Source organism: Salmo salar, chromosome ssa26 (assembly GCF_905237065.1).
Source record: "Salmo salar chromosome ssa26, Ssal_v3.1, whole genome shotgun sequence".
Classification (NCBI taxonomy): domain Eukaryota; kingdom Metazoa; phylum Chordata; class Actinopteri; order Salmoniformes; family Salmonidae; genus Salmo; species Salmo salar.
In genome coordinates, this window is record NC_059467.1 from 39,238,007 (window position 1) to 39,255,160 (window position 17,154).

Genomic DNA, 17,154 nt, shown 5'->3' on the forward strand with positions numbered 1-17,154 from the left:
TATAGCTAACAGTAGAGAGGAGCAGGTTAGAGTATAGCTAACAGTAGAAAGGGGCAGGTTAGAGTATAGCTAACAGTAGAGAGGAGCAGGTTAGAGTATAGCTAACAGTAGAGAGGAGCAGGTTAGAGTATACCTAACAGTAGAGAGGAGCAGGTTAGAGTATAGCTAACAGTAGAGAGGAGCAGGTTAGAGTATATCTAACAGTAGAGAGGAGCAGGTTAGAGTATAGCTAACAGAAGAGAGCAGCAGGTAAGAGTATAGCTAACAGTAGAGAGGAGCAGGTTAGAGTATAGCTAACAGAAGAGAGGAGCAGGTTAGATTATAGCTAACAGTAGAGAGGAGCATGTTAGAGTATAGAAAGTTAGAGTATAGCTAACTGTAGAGAGGAGCAGGTTAGAGTATACCTAACAGCAGAGAGGAGTAGGTTAGAGTATAGAAGGTTTGAGTATAGCAAACAGCAGTGAGGAGCAGTTTAGAGTATAGCTAACAGCAGGGAGGAGCAGGTTAGAGTATAGAAGGTTAGAGTATAAATAACAGCAGCAAGGAGCAGGTTAGAGTATAGCTAACGGTGGAGAGGAGCAGGTTAGAGTATAGCTAACGGTGGAGAGGAGCAGGTTAGAGTATAGCTAACTGTAGAGAGGAGCAGGTTAGAGTATAGCTAACAGTAGAGAGGAGCAGGTTAGAGTATAGCTAACAGTAGAGAGGAGCAGGTTAGAGTATAGCTAACAGTAGAGAGGAGCAGGTTAGAGTATAGCTAACAGTAGAGAGGAACAGGTTAGAGTATAGCTAACAGATGAGTGGAGCAGGTTAGAGAATAGCTAAAAGAAGAGAGGAGTAGGTTAGAGTATAGAAGGTTACAGTATAGCTAACAGTAGAGAGGAGCAGGTTAGAGTATAGCTAACAGTAGAAAGGGGCAGGTTAGAGTATAGCTAACAGTAGAGAGGAGCAGGTTAGAGTATAGCTAACAGTAGAGAGGAGCAGGTTAGAGTATAGCTAACAGCAGAGAGGAGCAGGTTAGAGTACAGCTAAAAGTAGAGAGGAGCAGGTTAGAGTATAGCTAACAGTAGAGAGGAGCAGGTTAGAGTATAGCTAACAGTAGAGAGGAGCAGGTTAGAGTATATCTAACAGTAGAGAGTAGCAGGTTAGAGTATAGCTAACAGGAGAGAGGAGCAGGTTAGAGTATAGCTAACAGTAGAGAGGAGCAGGTTAGAGTATAGCTAACAGGAGAGAGGAGCATGTTAGAGTATAGCTAACAGTAGAGAGGAGCAGGTTAGAGTATAGCTAACAGTAGAGAGGAGCAGATTAGAGTATAGCTAACAGTAGAGAGGAGCAGGTTAGAGTATAGCTAACAGTAGAGAGGAGCAGGTTAGAGTATAGCTAACAGTAGAGAGGAGCAGGTTAGAGTATAGCTAACAGTAGAGAGGAGCAGGTTAGAGTATAGCTAACAGTAGAGAGGAGCAGGTTAGAGTATAGCTAACAGTAGAGAGGAGCAGGTTAGAGTATAGCTAACAGTAGAGAGGAGCAGGTTAGAGTATAGCTAACAGTAGAGAGGAGCAGGTTAGAGTATAGATAACAGTAGAAAGGGGCAGGTTAGAGTATAGCTAACAGGAGAGAGGAGCAGGTTAGAGTATAGCTAACAGTAGAGAGGAGCAGGTTAGAGTATAGCTAACAGGAGAGAGGAGCAGGTTAGAGTATAGCTAACAGTAGAAAGGGGCAGGTTAGAGTATAGCTAACAGGAGAGAGGAGCAGGTTAGAGTATAGCTAACAGTAGAGAGGAGCAGGTTAGAGTATAGCTAACAGGAGAGAGGAGCAGGTTAGAGTGTAGCTAACAGTAGAGAGGAGCAGGTTAGAGTATAGCTAACAGTAGAGAGGAGCAGGTTAGAGTATAGCTAACAGTAGAGAGGAGCAGGTTAGAGTATAGCTAACAGGAGAGAGGAGCAGGTTAGAGTATAGCTAACAGTAGAGAGGAGCAGGTTAGAGTATAGCTAACAGGAGAGAGGAGCAGGTTAGAGTATAGCTAACAGTAGAGAGGAGCAGGTTAGAGTATAGCTAACAGGAGAGAGGAGCAGGTTAGAGTATAGCTAACAGTAGAGAGGAGCAGGTTAGAGTATAGCTAACAGGAGAGAGGAGCATGTTAGAGTATAGCTAACAGTAGAGAGGAGCAGGTTAGAGTATAGCTAACAGTAGAGAGGAGCAGATTAGAGTATAGCTAACAGTAGAGAGGAGCAGGTTAGAGTATAGCTAACAGTAGAGAGGAGCAGGTTAGAGTATAGCTAACAGTAGAGAGGAGCAGGTTAGAGTATAACTAACAGGAGAGAGGAGCAGGTTAGAGTATAGCTAACAGGAGAGAGGAGCAGGTTAGAGTATAGCTAACAGTAGAGAGGAGCAGGTTAGAGTATAGCTAACAGGAGAGAGGAGCAGGTTAGAGTATAGCTAACAGTAGAGAGGAGCAGGTTAGAGTATAGCTAACAGGAGAGAGGAGCATGTTAGAGTATAGCTAACAGTAGAGAGGAGCAGGTTAGAGTATAGCTAACAGTAGAGAGGAGCAGGTTAGAGTATAGCTAACAGTAGAGAGGAGCAGGTTAGAGTATAGCTAACAGTAGAGAGGAGCAGGTTAGAGTATAGCTAACAGTAGAGAGGAGCAGGTTAGAGTATAGCTAACAGTAGAAAGGGGCAGGTTAGAGTATAGCTAACAGTAGAGAGGAGCAGGTTAGAGTATAGCTAACAGTAGAGAGGAGCAGGTTAGAGTATAGCTAACAGGAGAGAGGAGCAGGTTAGAGTATATCTAACAGTAGAGAGGAGCAGGTTAGAGTATAGCTAACAGGAGAGAGGAGCAGGTTAGAGTGTAGCTAACAGTAGAGAGGAGCAGGTTAGAGTATAGCTAACAGGAGAGAGGAGCAGGTTAGAGTATAGCTAACAGTAGAGAGGAGCAGGTTAGAGTATAGCTAACAGGAGAGAGGAGCAGGTTAGAGTGTAGCTAACAGTAGAGAGGAGCAGGTTAGAGTATAGCTAACAGTAGAGAGGAGCAGGTTAGAGTATAGCTAACAGTAGAGAGGAGCAGGTTAGAGTATAGCTAACAGGAGAGAGGAGCAGGTTAGAGTATAGCTAACAGTAGAGAGGAGCAGGTTAGAGTATAGCTAACAGGAGAGAGGAGCAGGTTAGAGTATAGCTAACAGTAGAGAGGAGCAGGTTAGAGTATAGCTAACAGGAGAGAGGAGCAGGTTAGAGTATAGCTAACAGTAGAGAGGAGCAGGTTAGAGTATAGCTAACAGGAGAGAGGAGCAGGTTAGAGTATAGCTAACAGTAGAGAGGAGCAGGTTAGAGTATAGCTAACAGTAGAGAGGAGCAGGTTAGAGTATAGCTAACAGGAGAGAGGAGCAGGTTAGAGTATAGCTAACAGGAGAGAGGAGCAGGTTAGAGTATAGCTAACAGTAGAGAGGAGCAGGTTAGAGTATAGCTAACAGGAGAGAGGAGCAGGTTAGAGTATAGCTAACAGTAGAGAGGAGCAGGTTAGAGTATAGCTAACAGGAGAGAGGAGCATGTTAGAGTATAGCTAACAGTAGAGAGGAGCAGGTTAGAGTATAGCTAACAGTAGAGAGGAGCAGGTTAGAGTATAGCTAACAGTAGAGAGGAGCAGGTTAGAGTATAGCTAACAGTAGAGAGGAGCAGGTTAGAGTATATCTAACAGTAGAGAGGAGCAGGTTAGAGTATATCTAACAGTAGAGAGGAGCAGGTTAGAGTATATCTAACAGGAGAGAGGAGCAGGTTAGAGTATAGCTAACAGTAGAGAGGAGCAGGTTAGAGTATAGCTAACAGTAGAGAGGAGCAGGTTAGAGTATAGCTAACAGTAGAGAGGAGCAGGTTAGAGTATAGCTAACAGTAGAGAGGAGCAGGTTAGAGTATAGCTAACAGTAGAGAGGAGCAGGTTAGAGTATAGCTAACAGTAGAGAGGAGCAGGTTAGAGTATAGCTAACAGTAGAGAGGAGCAGGTTAGAGTATATCTAACAGTAGAGAGGAGCAGGTTAGAGTATAGCTAACAGTAGAGAGGAGCAGGTTAGAGTATAGCTAACAGTAGAGAGGAGCAGGTTAGAGTATATCTAACAGTAGAGAGGAGCAGGTTAGAGTATATCTAACAGTAGAGAGGAGCAGGTTAGAGTATAGCTAACAGTAGAGAGGAGCAGGTTAGAGTATAGCTAACAGTAGAGAGGAGCAGGTTAGAGTATATCTAACAGTAGAGAGGAGCAGGTTAGAGTATATCTAACAGTAGAGAGGAGCAGGTTAGAGTATAGCTAACAGTAGAGAGGAGCAGGTTAGAGTATATCTAACAGTAGAGAGGAGCAGGTTAGAGTATAGCTAACAGTAGAGAGGAGCAGGTTAGAGTATAGCTAACAGTGGAGAGGAGCAGGTTAGAGTATATCTAACAGTAGAGAGGAGCAGGTTAGAGTATAGCTAACAGTAGAGAGGAGCAGGTTAGAGTATAGCTAACAGTAGAGAGGAGCAGGTTAGAGTATAGCTAACAGTAGAGAGGAGCAGGTTAGAGTATATCTAACAGTAGAGAGGAGCAGGTTAGAGTATATCTAACAGTAGAGAGGAGCAGGTTAGAGTATATCTAACAGTAGAGAGTAGCAGGTTAGAGTATAGCTAACAGGAGAGAGGAGCAGGTTAGAGTATATCTAACAGTAGAGAGGAGCAGGTTAGAGTATATCTAACAGTAGAGAGGAGCAGGTTAGAGTACAGCTAACAGTAGAGAGGAGCAGGTTAGAGTATAGCTAACAGTAGAGAGGAGCAGGTTAGAGTATAGCTAACAGTAATGTTGCCCGGGCGGACTGGGATATATGGTCATTGTAAGGGCAGGAGGTCTTTGGGACGCCTGTATGGGGAACTCTTTGGGTAGAGGATATCTGTAATATGGGTTGGGAGTGTAGGGGTAGTGACAGGACTATGGATGTGTGAGAGTGAGTGTACTTACCTGGGGGACAGATCCATCAAAGCCTTCCCTGTGGATGACCTCCTGGAGATTGTTCAGCAGAGAGGAGTAGGTCTCTGGCATAGGGCTGGAGAGAGGGTGAAGAGGAGAGGTAAAGAGAGGGAAGAGGAAAGGAGAGAAGGAAGGAGGAGGAGAGGAGAAAGAGAGAAGGAGGAAGTAGAACATGAGGTTATTGCAGGACATGTATCAAGTCTCAACAGATGAAGTCAAATGCTCCTTGTCCCCCATGACAGGGCTTTACAATGACCACTAGAGCAGATTAATATAATGGAGGAGCCTTATCAAGAGATTCAATTCATTTATTCAGGTAATCTAATTAAAACCTGTTCGCCTGTCAGCTCCCTGAGGGTCCGATTCGAGGTGTAGTGACACACACACACACACACACACACACACACACACACACACACACACACACACACACACACACACACACACACACACACACACACACACACACACACACACACACACACACACACACACACACACACACACACACACACACACAGAGAAGGGTTATTTAATGGGTTGCTGGTTATGATTGGATGGGCACAGTGTTTGAATGGTTAATGAAGGGTAAGATGTGCACCATTGACAAGGGACACAAGTCACTCACAATAGATCTCTGCCTCTCCCTAATAACCACAAACCAAGTCAACCATGTGCCAACATCATGGCCAGGGTAAAGTTAACCCCGTCATTTTACACAGAAATCCTTCCTTAAGATAGGCTGGCTATAGTAACAACCACTCTCTTATAGTAGGTCGCTACGCTAGCCAACAATTACAGGCTAACAGAACTACAGAACATTCTTATCCACAGGGGAACAGACAGACACACACTTTCTGCCAGACAGCAGGCACATATACGTATGCCTAAACAAACACCAGGCACACACAGTACACACTTCCTCATATAGCTACACATAGAACAAACACATTGCCTCAGACTGTTCATCATTAACAAAAACAATGGTGCCTTCTGACCCTGCAGGGGTTCATAGCAGAACCATTCCAGCAGCTTTCCTTCCCTCCCTATGGAGCCAGAGGCAGCCCCGGGCTGGCCTCCTCCACTTGGTGGCCATTGTGTTTGAGGGCATTGTGCATCGTCCGCCCCCACTGGGCACCCTCCATTCAGGTGGTGCTGGGGGCTAGGTGCTTAGCCACGGGGGCTAGCGCATGTGCTAATTAGTATCATACTCAGGGAGGCCACATTAGCTCAATGCTACCTCCCTCCTCCTCCACTCTAAGGAGAAAGGAGAGAGAGGGGAGGCTTGGTCTTCAACAACAGGGGCTGTATCACCTAGAGAGCAATTTTTGCCAATTATGCCAGCGAGTGAAACGGAGCAATTTAACAGCCAGGGTAGCAACATGGGGTGGTGGCCACGTGCAAGAGGAGAGGCTAGGGAGTGAGAGTGTATATGTCTGTGTGTATGTATGTATGTGTGTATGTATGTATGTACAGTCGTGGCCAAAAGTTTTGAGAATGACACAAATATACATTTTCACGAAGTCTGCTGCCTCAGTTTGTAGGATGGCAATTTGCATATACTCCAGAATGTTATGAAGAGGGATCAGATGAATTGCAATGAATTACAAAGTCCCTCTTTGCCATGCAAATGAACTGAATCCCCCAAAAACATTTCCACTGCATTTCATCCCTACCACAAAAGGACCAGCTGACATCATGTCAGTAATTCTCTCGTTAACACAGGTGTGAGTGTTGACGAGGACAAAGCTGGAGATCACTCTGTCATGCTGATTGAGTTCGAATAACAGACTGGAAGCTTCAAAAGGAGGGTGGTGCTTGGAATCATTGTTCTTCCTCTGTCAACCATGGTTACCTGCAGGGAAACACGTGCCATCATCATTGCTTTGCACAAAAAGGGCTTCACAGGCAAGGATATTGCTGCCAGTAAGATTGCACCTAAATCAATCATTTATCGGATCATCAAGAACTTCAAGGAGAGCGGTTCAATTGTTGTGAAGGCGGCTTCAGGGCGCCCAAGAAAGTCCAGCAAGCGCCAGGACCGTCTCCTAAAGTTGATTCAGCTGCAGGATCGGGGCACCACCAGTACAGAGCTTGCTCAGGAATGGCAGCAGGCAGGTGTGAGTGCATCTGCACGCACAGTGAGGCGAAGACTTTTGGAGGATGGCCTGGGCAGCAAAGAAGGGCAGCAAAGAAGCCACTTCTCTCCAGGAAAAACATCAGGGACAGACTGATATTCTGCAAAAGGTACAGGGATTGGACTGCTGAGGACTGGGGTAAAGTCATTTTCTCTGATGAATCCCCTTTCTGATTGTTTGGGGCATCCGGAAAAAAGCATGTCCGGAGAAGACAAGGTGAGCGCTCCCATCAGTCCTGTGTCATGCCAACAGTAAAGCATCCTGAGACCATTCATGTGTGGGGTTGCTTCTCAGCCAAGGGAGTGGGCTCACTCACAATTTTGCCTAAGAACACAGCCATGAATAAAGAATGGTACCAACACATCCTCCGAGAGCAACTTCTCACAACCATCCAGGAACAGTTTGGTGACGAACAATGTATTTTCCAGCATGATGGAGCACCTTGCCATAAGGCAAAAGTGACAACTAAGTGGCTCGGGGAACAACATCAATATTTTGGGTCCATGGCCAGGGAACTCCCCAGACCTTAATCCCATTGAGAACTTGTAAACAATCTTCAGGAGGCGGGTGGACAAACTCCAAGCATTGATTATGCAAGAATGGGCTGCCATCAGTCAGGATGTGGCCCAGAAGTTAATTGACAGCATGCCAGGGCGGATTGCAGAGGTCTTGAAAAAGAAGGGTCAACACTGCAAATATTGACTCTTTGCATCAACTTCATGTAATTGTCAATAAAAGCCTTTGACACTTATGAAATGCTTATAATTATACTCCAGTATTCCATAGTAACATCTGACAAAAATATCTAAAGACACTGAGGCAGCAGACTTTGTGAAAATTAATATTTGTGTCATTGTCAAAACTTTTGGCCACGTCTGTCTGTCTGTCTCAATGTGTGTGGATATATGTGGATGTCTGTATGTGTGTGGATGTCTGTATGTGTGTGTATGTCTGTATGTGTGTGTATGTCTGTATGTGGATGTCTGTATGTGTGTGTGTGTGTGTGTGTGTGTGTGTGTGTGTGTGTGTGTGTGTGTGTGTGTGTGTGGATGTCTTTGTGTGTCTGTATGTGTGTGTCTGTATGTGTGTGGATGTCTGTATGTGTGTGGATGTCTGTATGTGTGTGGATGTCTGTATGTGTGTGGATGTCTGTGTGTGTGTGGATGTCTGTGTGTGTGTGGATGTCTGTCTCTCTCTGTGTGTGTGTGTGTGTGTGTGTGTGTGTGTGTGTGTGTGTGTGTGTGTGTGTGTGTGTGTGTGTGTGTGTGTGTGGATGTCTGTATGTGTGTGTGTGGATGTCTGTATGTGTGTGGATGTCTGTATGTGTGTGGATGTCTGTATGTGTGTGTGTGTGTGTGTCTGTATGTGTGTGTGTGTGTGTGTGTGTGTGTCTGTATGTGTATGTCTGTATGTGTGTGTGTGGATGTCTGTATGTGTGTGTGTGGATGTCTGTATGTGTGTGTGTCTGTGTGTGTGGATGTCTGTATGTGTGTGGATGTCTGTATGTGTGTCTGTAGATGTCTGTATGTGTGTCTGTAGATGTCTGTATGTGTGTCTGTAGATGTCTGTCTGTGTGTGTGTGTGTCTGTATGTGTGTGTGTGTCTGTATGTGTGTGTGTCTGTATGTGTGTGTGCCTGTATGTGTGTGTGTGTGTGTGTGTGTGTGTGTGTGTGTGTGTGTGTGTGTGTGTGTGTGTGTGGATGTCTGTATGTGTGTGTGTGGATGTCTGTATGTGTGTGGATGTCTGTATGTGTGTGTTTGTGTGTGTGTCTGTATGTGTGTGTGTGTGTGTCTGTATGTGTGTGTGTCTGTATGTGTGTGTGTGTGTCTGTATGTGTGTGTCTGTGTGTGTGTGTGTCTGTATGTGTGTGTGTGTGTCTGTATGTGTGTGTGTGGATGTCTGTATGTATGTGTGTGGATGTCTGTATGTGTGTGTGTGTGTGGATGTCTGTATGTGTGTGTGTCTGTGTGTGTGGATGTCTGTATGTGTGTGGATGTCTGTATGTGTGTCTGTAGATGTCTGTATGTGTGTCTGTAGATGTCTGTATGTGTGTCTGTAGGTGTCTGTATGTGTGTGTGTGTGTGTCTGTATGTGTGTGTGTGTGTCTGTATGTGTGTGTGTGTGTCTGTATGTGTGTGTGTGTCTGTATGTGTGTCTGTATGTGTGTGTGTGTGTGTGTGTGTGTGTGTGGATGTCTGTATGTGTGTGTGTGGATGTCTGTATGTGTGTGGATGTCTGTATGTGTGTGTGTGTGTCTGTATGTGTGTGTGTGTGTGTGTGTGTGTCTGTATGTGTGTGTGTGTGTCTGTATGTGTGTGTGTGTGTGTGTGTCTGTATGTGTGTGTGTGGATGTCTGTATGTGTGTGTGTGTGTGGATGTCTGTATGTGTGTGGATGTCTGTATGTGTGTCTGTAGATGTCTGTATGTGTGTGTGTGTCTGTATGTGTGTGTGTGTGTCTGTGTGTGTCTGTATGTGTGTGTCAGTCTGTATGTGTGTGTGTGCGGATGTCTGTATGTGTGTGTGTGTGTGTGTGTGTGTGTGTGTGTGTGTGTGTGTGTGTGTGTGTAGTGCAGGTATAGTTTCCTGCTGACCAGCTGTCATGTTGTCTGGCAGATCAGTGTCCTATTCAGAGAACCTGATGTGCAGTGCCACTATGATGGCAATGCCACTATGATGGCAATGCCACTGTCAGACTTAATTACTAACCCACAGAACGACAGGAGAAGGATGGATTCTGTCTAACAACGTAAAGGACTATATAAAAAATATTTCCTATGACAATGATTTACTCAACACTGCTCAGTGATAGTAAATATGAGTCAACTGAAATTAGCCAGGCACACTCACTCACTCACGTCTGCATGGTCCAGAGTTAAAGGGTGTCTGTTTGTAGATATGAAAGCAGAGGGGTTCAATAAAACCTCTTCTCCGCTCCGCTCCAGATTGGCCTGTTTGCCAACCGTGTCTGACTCAGTGTCTGACTGTGTGTGTGTGTGTGTGTGTGTGTGTGTGTGTGCGCTTGTGTGTCTCACCGCTCACTCTAATGTAAATAGTGTGCCTGACCTCTGAACCCTAAGCACACTCAACGTTGAACAAAACAAATTCACAGCAAACGGTCCCTCTACATTCACCACCAAAGCCTTTTACTCTGCTGAATGTCTCATCTCAGCCTACTAGCCTACCTACCTTGAGACTGACCCTGTTTTTATACGGGCTTTATTAGCTGGTTATAAACATCAGAAATGGACCATAATAGACCATCCTGATCTGATGGGGGGGTGGGAGTGGGGGGGTTAGAGTAACTGTCTAAGCATTGAAGAGTAATTGTGGATGGGCAAACTGTAGGTTAATCCCAACCTAATCCAAAAGCTTCTCTAAGAAATGACAATAGTGTCTCTTAGATGCTTCCGGAACGTGATAAGTATACTACTAAATGTGTGTGTCACGGTCATAGTACGGTTGGCTTCTCAGGTTTTGACTAAGTTCTCTTAGACATACAGTACATTTGCACGATATATTGTGTAAATAATACTGAGCACCATGAAGAGGTAAGGGTGGGGTAGTGTTCAGGGATTGCCGGGTTACCTCTGCCTGGTGGCAGTGGGTGATGTCACAGCAGTGGAGTGTTCTGGAAGGTAGAAGCCGTGGCACCTGGCCGCCTGGCAGATCTCAGGGTCCATTGTCTTGGAGACGTCGTAGTAGTGTCCGAACCTCGACGAGGACGCCAGGGCCGTCTGAGGGTCAACAGTTAGTGTTGAGAGAAAAGCCGTGTTTATCCATTTGAGTATACAAACTTTAAAAGAATGACCTGCTCATAGTTCATACAAGTGTTTCAAATGACTGTTTAATCAAATAACTTGCAGAGAAGTTAAACTACTACAACCCCCATCTTAATCATGTCTCCACATAACTGTCCACTTGTGGCTGTGAAAACAGCCGTGTCTGGTTCTGGGGGAGAGTAGGAGGATGTTTTCTCCTGGGTGAAAGGGAGAGTTCTGTAGCCCTGCTCTCCCCAGTGAAAACAGCCATGTCTGGTTCTGGGGGAGAGTAGGAGGATGTTTTCTCCTGGGTGAAAGGGAGAGTTCTGTAGCCCTGCTCTCCCCAGTGAAAACAGCCATGTCTGGTTCTGGGGGAGAGTAGGAGGATGTTTTCTCCTGGGTGAAAGGGAGAGTTCTGTAGCCCTGCTCTCCCCAGTGAAAACAGCCGTGTCTGGTTCTGGGGGAGAGTAGGAGGATGTTTTCTCCTGGGTGAAAGGGAGAGTTCTGTAGCCCTGCTCTCCCCAGTGAAAACAGCCGTGTCTGGTTCTGGGGGAGAGTAGGAGGATGTTTTCTCCTGGGTGAAAGGGAGAGTTCTGTAGCCCTGCTCTCCCCAGTGAAAACAGCCGTATCTGGTTCTGGGGGAGAGTAGGAGGATGTTTTCTCCTGGGTGAAAGGGAGAGTTCTGTAGCCCTGCTCTCCCCAGTGAAAACAGCCATGTCTGGTTCTGGGGGAGAGTAGGAGGATGTTTTCTCCTGGGTGAAAGGGAGAGTTCTGTAGCCCTGCTCTCCCCAGTGAAAACAGCCATGTCTGGTTCTGGGGGAGAGTAGGAGGATGTTTTCTCCTGGGTGAAAGGGAGAGTTCTGTAGCCCTGCTCTCCCCAGTGAAAACAGCCATGTCTGGTTCTGGGGGAGAGTAGGAGGATGTTTTCTCCTGGGTGAAAGGGAGAGTTCTGTAGCCCTGCTCTCCCCAGTGAAAACAGCCGTGTCTGGTTCTGGGGGAGAGTAGGAGGATGTTTTCTCCTGGGTGAAAGGGAGAGTTCTGTAGCCCTGCTCTCCCCAGTGAAAACAGCCATGTCTGGTTCTGGGGGAGAGTAGGAGGATGTTTTCTCCTGGGTGAAAGGGAGAGTTCTGTAGCCCTGCTCTCCCCAGTGAAAACAGCCATGTCTGGTTCTGGGGGAGAGTAGGAGGATGTTTTCTCCTGGGTGAAAGGAAGAGTTCTGTAGCCCTGCTCTCCCCAGTGAAAACAGCCGTATCTGGTTCTGGGGGAGAGTAGGAGGATGTTTTCTCCTGGGTGAAAGGGAGAGTTCTGTAGCCCTGCTCTCCCCAGTGAAAACAGCCGTGTCTGGTTCTGGGGGAGAGTAGGAGGATGTTTTCTCCTGGGTGAAAGGGAGAGTTCTGTAGCCCTGCTCTCCCCAGTGAAAGCAGCCAGGGGCCCCATTGTCAAACGGGCTCTTAAATCTACCACTAATCTGGATTAGGGCCCCCGGTGTGCACCTCTCCTGACAGGATGGGCGAGTCGGGGGGGGGGAGAGAGAACCGCTTAGTGTTCCAGGCCCGCCCCGGCCGCCTCACCTTTGATCTGATGTCTTCATTGGACAGGGCGACTCGGAAAGGGTTGGCAGGAGAGGTATGTAGGGGGAATGGGGATAGAGGGGGACTCGGGGAGTGAATTTGGGATGTAAATCCTCTGGCTGGAGCTTATTGGTAGTTTGGTTTGTAAAGTCTGGTTTGGGAGGGTGGGGAAGGGGGAGAGGTGAGGGAAAGACACAGAGATAAAGACGTTTCCAGAGTGAGACAGAGAAAGAGAGATCTCCAGGGACTTGCTGTGTGCTGTTAATCCACATAGCGATGTGGATTATAGCCTGGGCAGGGGAGAGAGGGGAGGAGAGGGTCACCATTCCTTAGAGCGGAAGAAAGAGTATCGCCAGCACCCCTGGTAAGGGGATAGACAGGGATTTAAGAGGGGACAGAGGGACAGATCTGGGTTATGAGGGTTAAGGCAGGTGGCGTGCCATTAGATGGGCTGCAGGTACCCTGGTTTCCCAGGCTAGGCAGGGTGTGTGTGTGGGTGTGTCGACAGGGCCCACCTAGCAGCAGCTAAGCGTGAGTAATCTTCACCAGCTCTGAATGGAGAGGCTACACAGGAGTTTAGGAGCTGATGGATTTAGTGGTGAAGACAATCGTCACCAAGAGCTAGACCTGTGACCCCATGCCCTGACTGCCTACACACACATGTTTACCTGTACTTTTGGCAGGTGCTGGTAGCGCCAGGCGATCTTCATGGCGTCCTGACTCTCAGGGTCACATGACTTTGCCTGGTCCTCCACTGTTTTGGGGCTGGCGATGTCATCCAGGATGGGGGCAGGGAGTTCCTATAGATAACAGAATTGCATTGTTTATAAACTATTGTATTTTATTCAGTCTTCAAGCTGTATTGTGTGGAATTCAGCATGATGGCAAATAATTTGAATCAACACATAAATGTTGTGTTACTATGTGAAACAAGAGTCCTTGTCATGTAGTAGACTAGGAAGCTGGTGTATATGAGGTGTCATGTTGTTTTCTCATTAACAGTGGCATGTCCCTCCAGACAGAGACACAGAGGTTAAATCAATTAGCAGACACTGACTAGACAGGTCTCAGAGCACAGCTCTCAGAGAGCTGACTGAGTCTGTTACAAATGGGATGGAACCTGAGAGGAGGGGGACTGTTTAACACACACACACACCTGAGTAGACAGGTTTAATAAGCCACGGAGAGGGGGGGAGGGTGGAGAGAGAGAGATGGAAAGAGATTGTGAAAGAGAACGAGAGATAGAGACAGAGGGAGAGCGAGAATACAACCCATATTTATGTTTATTTACTTCCCCTTTTGTACATAATGACATTTGAAATTCTGTATTATTTTGGAACTTGTGTGAATGTAATGTTTACTGTTCATGTTTATTTCACTTTTGTTTATCCATTTCACTTGCTTTGGCAATGTAAACAATATGTTTCCCATGCCAATAAAGCCCTTAAATTGAATTGAGAGACAGAGAGAGAGCTAGATAGAGAGACTGACATGGAAAACACAGGACTGAGCAACCTGCCCTTCAGAGTTCAGACAGACAGTCCCCTCAGACACCTCCTCTAACATGAACTACACTGTAACACACACACACACACACACACACACACACACACACACACACACACACACACAGCTTGACCTTCATTCATACACATCAGACACACAGCTATGACGTAGGCTACACCAACAGTCTGGTCAAAACAATGTAGAGCCCAGAAGCATGGTGTAGGGTTGCAAACACCACCAATATGACCAGTTCACACCAAAGCTTCTAAATCTAAATTAAATCTAATGGTATTCATCACATGCGTTGAATACAACTGGTGTAGACTTAACATTGAAATGCATGCTTACGAGCATTTCCCAACAATGCAGAGTTAAACAATAAAAAACATTTAACAGAAACTAACAGGGATAAAATAAAATACACATGAATGGATCTACAGTGCATTCAGAAAGTATTCAGACCCCTTCACTTTTTCCACATTTTGTTACGTTACAGCCTTATTCTAAAATGGATTCAATTGTTTATTTTCCTAATCGATCTACACACAATACCCCATAATGACAAAGCAAAAACAGGTTTGAAACTGAAATATCACATTTACAAACAGTACCAGTTGAAAGTTGACACACCTACTAACTCAATGTTCTACATTGTAGAATAATAGTGAAGACATCTAAACTATGAAATAACACATATGGAATCATGTAGAACCAAAAAGGTGTTAAACAAATCAAAATATATTTTATATTTGAGATTCTTCAAAAGTAGCCACCCTTTGCCTTGATGACAGCTTTGCACACTCTTGGCATTCTCTCAAACAGCTTCACCTGAAATGCTTTTCCAACAGTCTTGAAGGAGTTCCCACATACACTGAGCACCTGTTGGCTGCTTTTCCTTCACTCTGTGATCCAACTCATCCCAAACCATCTCAATTGGGTTGAGGTCTGGTGATTGTGGAGGCCAGGTCATCTGATGCAGCACGCCATCCCTCTCCTACTTGGTCAAATAACACTTAGGTCATTGTCCTGTTGAAAAACAAATTATAAAATATATTTTGATTTGTTTAACACTTTTTTGGTTACTACATGATTCCATATGTGTTACTTCATAGTTTTAAAGAGTTCAATATTATTCTACAATGTATAAAATAGTAAAAATAAACCCTTAAAAATAAATCCTTGAATGAGTAGGTGTGTCCAAACTTTTGAGTGCTACTGTAAGTATTTAGACCTTTTACTCAGTACTTTGTTGAAGCACCTTTGGCAGCGATAACAGCCGAGTCTTCTTGGGTATGACGCTACAAGCTTGCAACATCTGTATTTGAGGAGTTTCTCACATTCTTCTCTGCAGATCCTCTCAAGCTCTGTCAGGTTGGATGGGGAGCATCACTGCACAGCTATTTTCAGGTCTCTCCAGAGATGTTAGATCGGCTGGGCCACTCAAGGACATTCAGAGACTTGTCCCGAAGCCACTCCTGAGTTGTCTTGGCTGTGTGTTAGGGGGGGCTGTCCTGTTGGAAGGTGAAACTTTGCCCCAGTGTGAGGTCCTGAGCGCTCTGGAGCAGGTTTTCATTAAGGATCTCTCTGTACTTTGCTCCATTCATCTTTCCCTCGATCCTGACTAGTCTCTCAGTCCCTGCCGCTGAAAAACATACCCACAGAATGAGGCTGCCACCACAATGCTTCACCGTAGGGATGTTATTGGCCAGATGATGAGTGGTGCCTGGTTTCATCCAGATGTGACAGTTGGCATTCAGGCCAAATAGTTCAATCTCGGTTTCATCAGAACAGAATCTTGTTTCTCATGGTCAGAGTCCTTTAGGTGCTTTTTGCCAAACTCCAAGCGGTCTGTCATGTGCCTTTTACTGAGGAGTGGATTCCGTCTGGCCACTCTACCATAAAGGCCTGATTGGTGGTGTGCTGCAGAGATGGCTGTCCTTCTGGAAGGTTCTCCCATCTCCACAGAGAAACTCTGGAGCTCTGTCATCGGGTTCTTGGTCACCTCCCTGACCAAGGCCCTTCTCCCCTGATTGCTCAGTTTGGACTGGAGGCCAGCTCTAGGAAGAGTCTTGGTGCTTCCAAACGTCTTCCATTTAAGAATGATGGAGGCCACTGTGTTCTTGAGGACCTTCAATGCTACAGAAACGTTTTGGCACCCTTCCCCAGATCTGTGCCTCGACAAAATCCTGTCTCAGTGCTCTACGGACAATTCCTTCGACCTCATGGCTTGCTTTTTGCTCTGACATGCACTGTCAACTGTGGGACCTTATATAGACAGGTGTGTGCCTTTCCAAATAATGTCCAGTCAATTGAATTTACTACAGGTGGACTCCAAGATGTAGAAACATCTTTTATTTATTTATTTTTATTTATTTATTTCACCTTTATTTAACCAGGTAGGCAAGTTGAGAACAAGTTCTCATTTACAATTGCGACCTGGCCAAGATAAAGCAAAGCAGTTCGACAACATACAAAAACACAGAGTTACACATGGAGTAAAACAACATACAATCAATGATGCAGTAGAAAAAAAATAATAATAATAATAAAAAAAAAGATTATATACAATGTGAGCAAATTATGTGAGATAAGGGAGGTAAAGGCAAAAAAATGCCATGGTGGCAAAGTAAATAAAGTATAGCAAGAAAAACACTGGAATGGTAGATTTGTAGTTTGAAGAAAGTTCAGAGATAAAATATAAATAATATGGTGCAAAGGAGCAAAATAAATAAAATAAATAAATACAGTAGGGGAAGGGGTAGTAGTTTGGGCTAAATTATAGATGGGCTATGTACAGATGCAGTGATCTGTGAGCTGCTCTGACAGCTGGTGCTTAAAGCTAGTGAGGGAGATAAGTGTTTCCAGTTTCAGAGATTTTTGTAGTTCGTTCCAGTCATTGGCAGCAGAGAACTGGAAGGAGAGACGACCAAAGGAGGAGTTGGCTTTAGGGGTGACCAGAGAGATATACCTGCTGGAGCGCGTGCTACAGGTGGGTGCTGCTATGGTGACCAGTGAGCGGAGATAAGGGGGACTTTACCTAGCAGGGTCTTGTAGATGACCTGGAGCCAATGTGTTTGGCGACGATTATGAAGCGAAGGCCAGCCAACGAGAGCGTACAGGTCGCAGTGGTGGGTAGTATATGGGGCTTTGGTGACAAAACGGATGGCACTGTGATAGACTGCATCCAGCTTGTTGAGTAG

At 45.5% G+C, this 17,154-nt stretch overlaps 1 long non-coding RNA gene across 5 annotated transcripts in view; it reads right to left on the minus strand.

The window, feature by feature from the left end:
• LOC106562399 (elongator complex protein 4) overlaps window positions 1–17,154 on the minus strand; it is a 172,333-nt gene that overhangs the window by 129,915 nt on the left and 25,264 nt on the right. For all 5 annotated transcript variants that reach the window (XR_006762281.1, XR_006762278.1, XR_006762277.1 and 2 more), the window contains exons 4-6: window positions 13,117–13,248; window positions 10,705–10,853; window positions 4,970–5,054 (exon numbers count right to left, since the gene is read on the minus strand). This is a non-coding gene — a long non-coding RNA (elongator complex protein 4). The remainder of the gene's footprint in view (window positions 1–4,969; window positions 5,055–10,704; window positions 10,854–13,116; window positions 13,249–17,154) is intronic.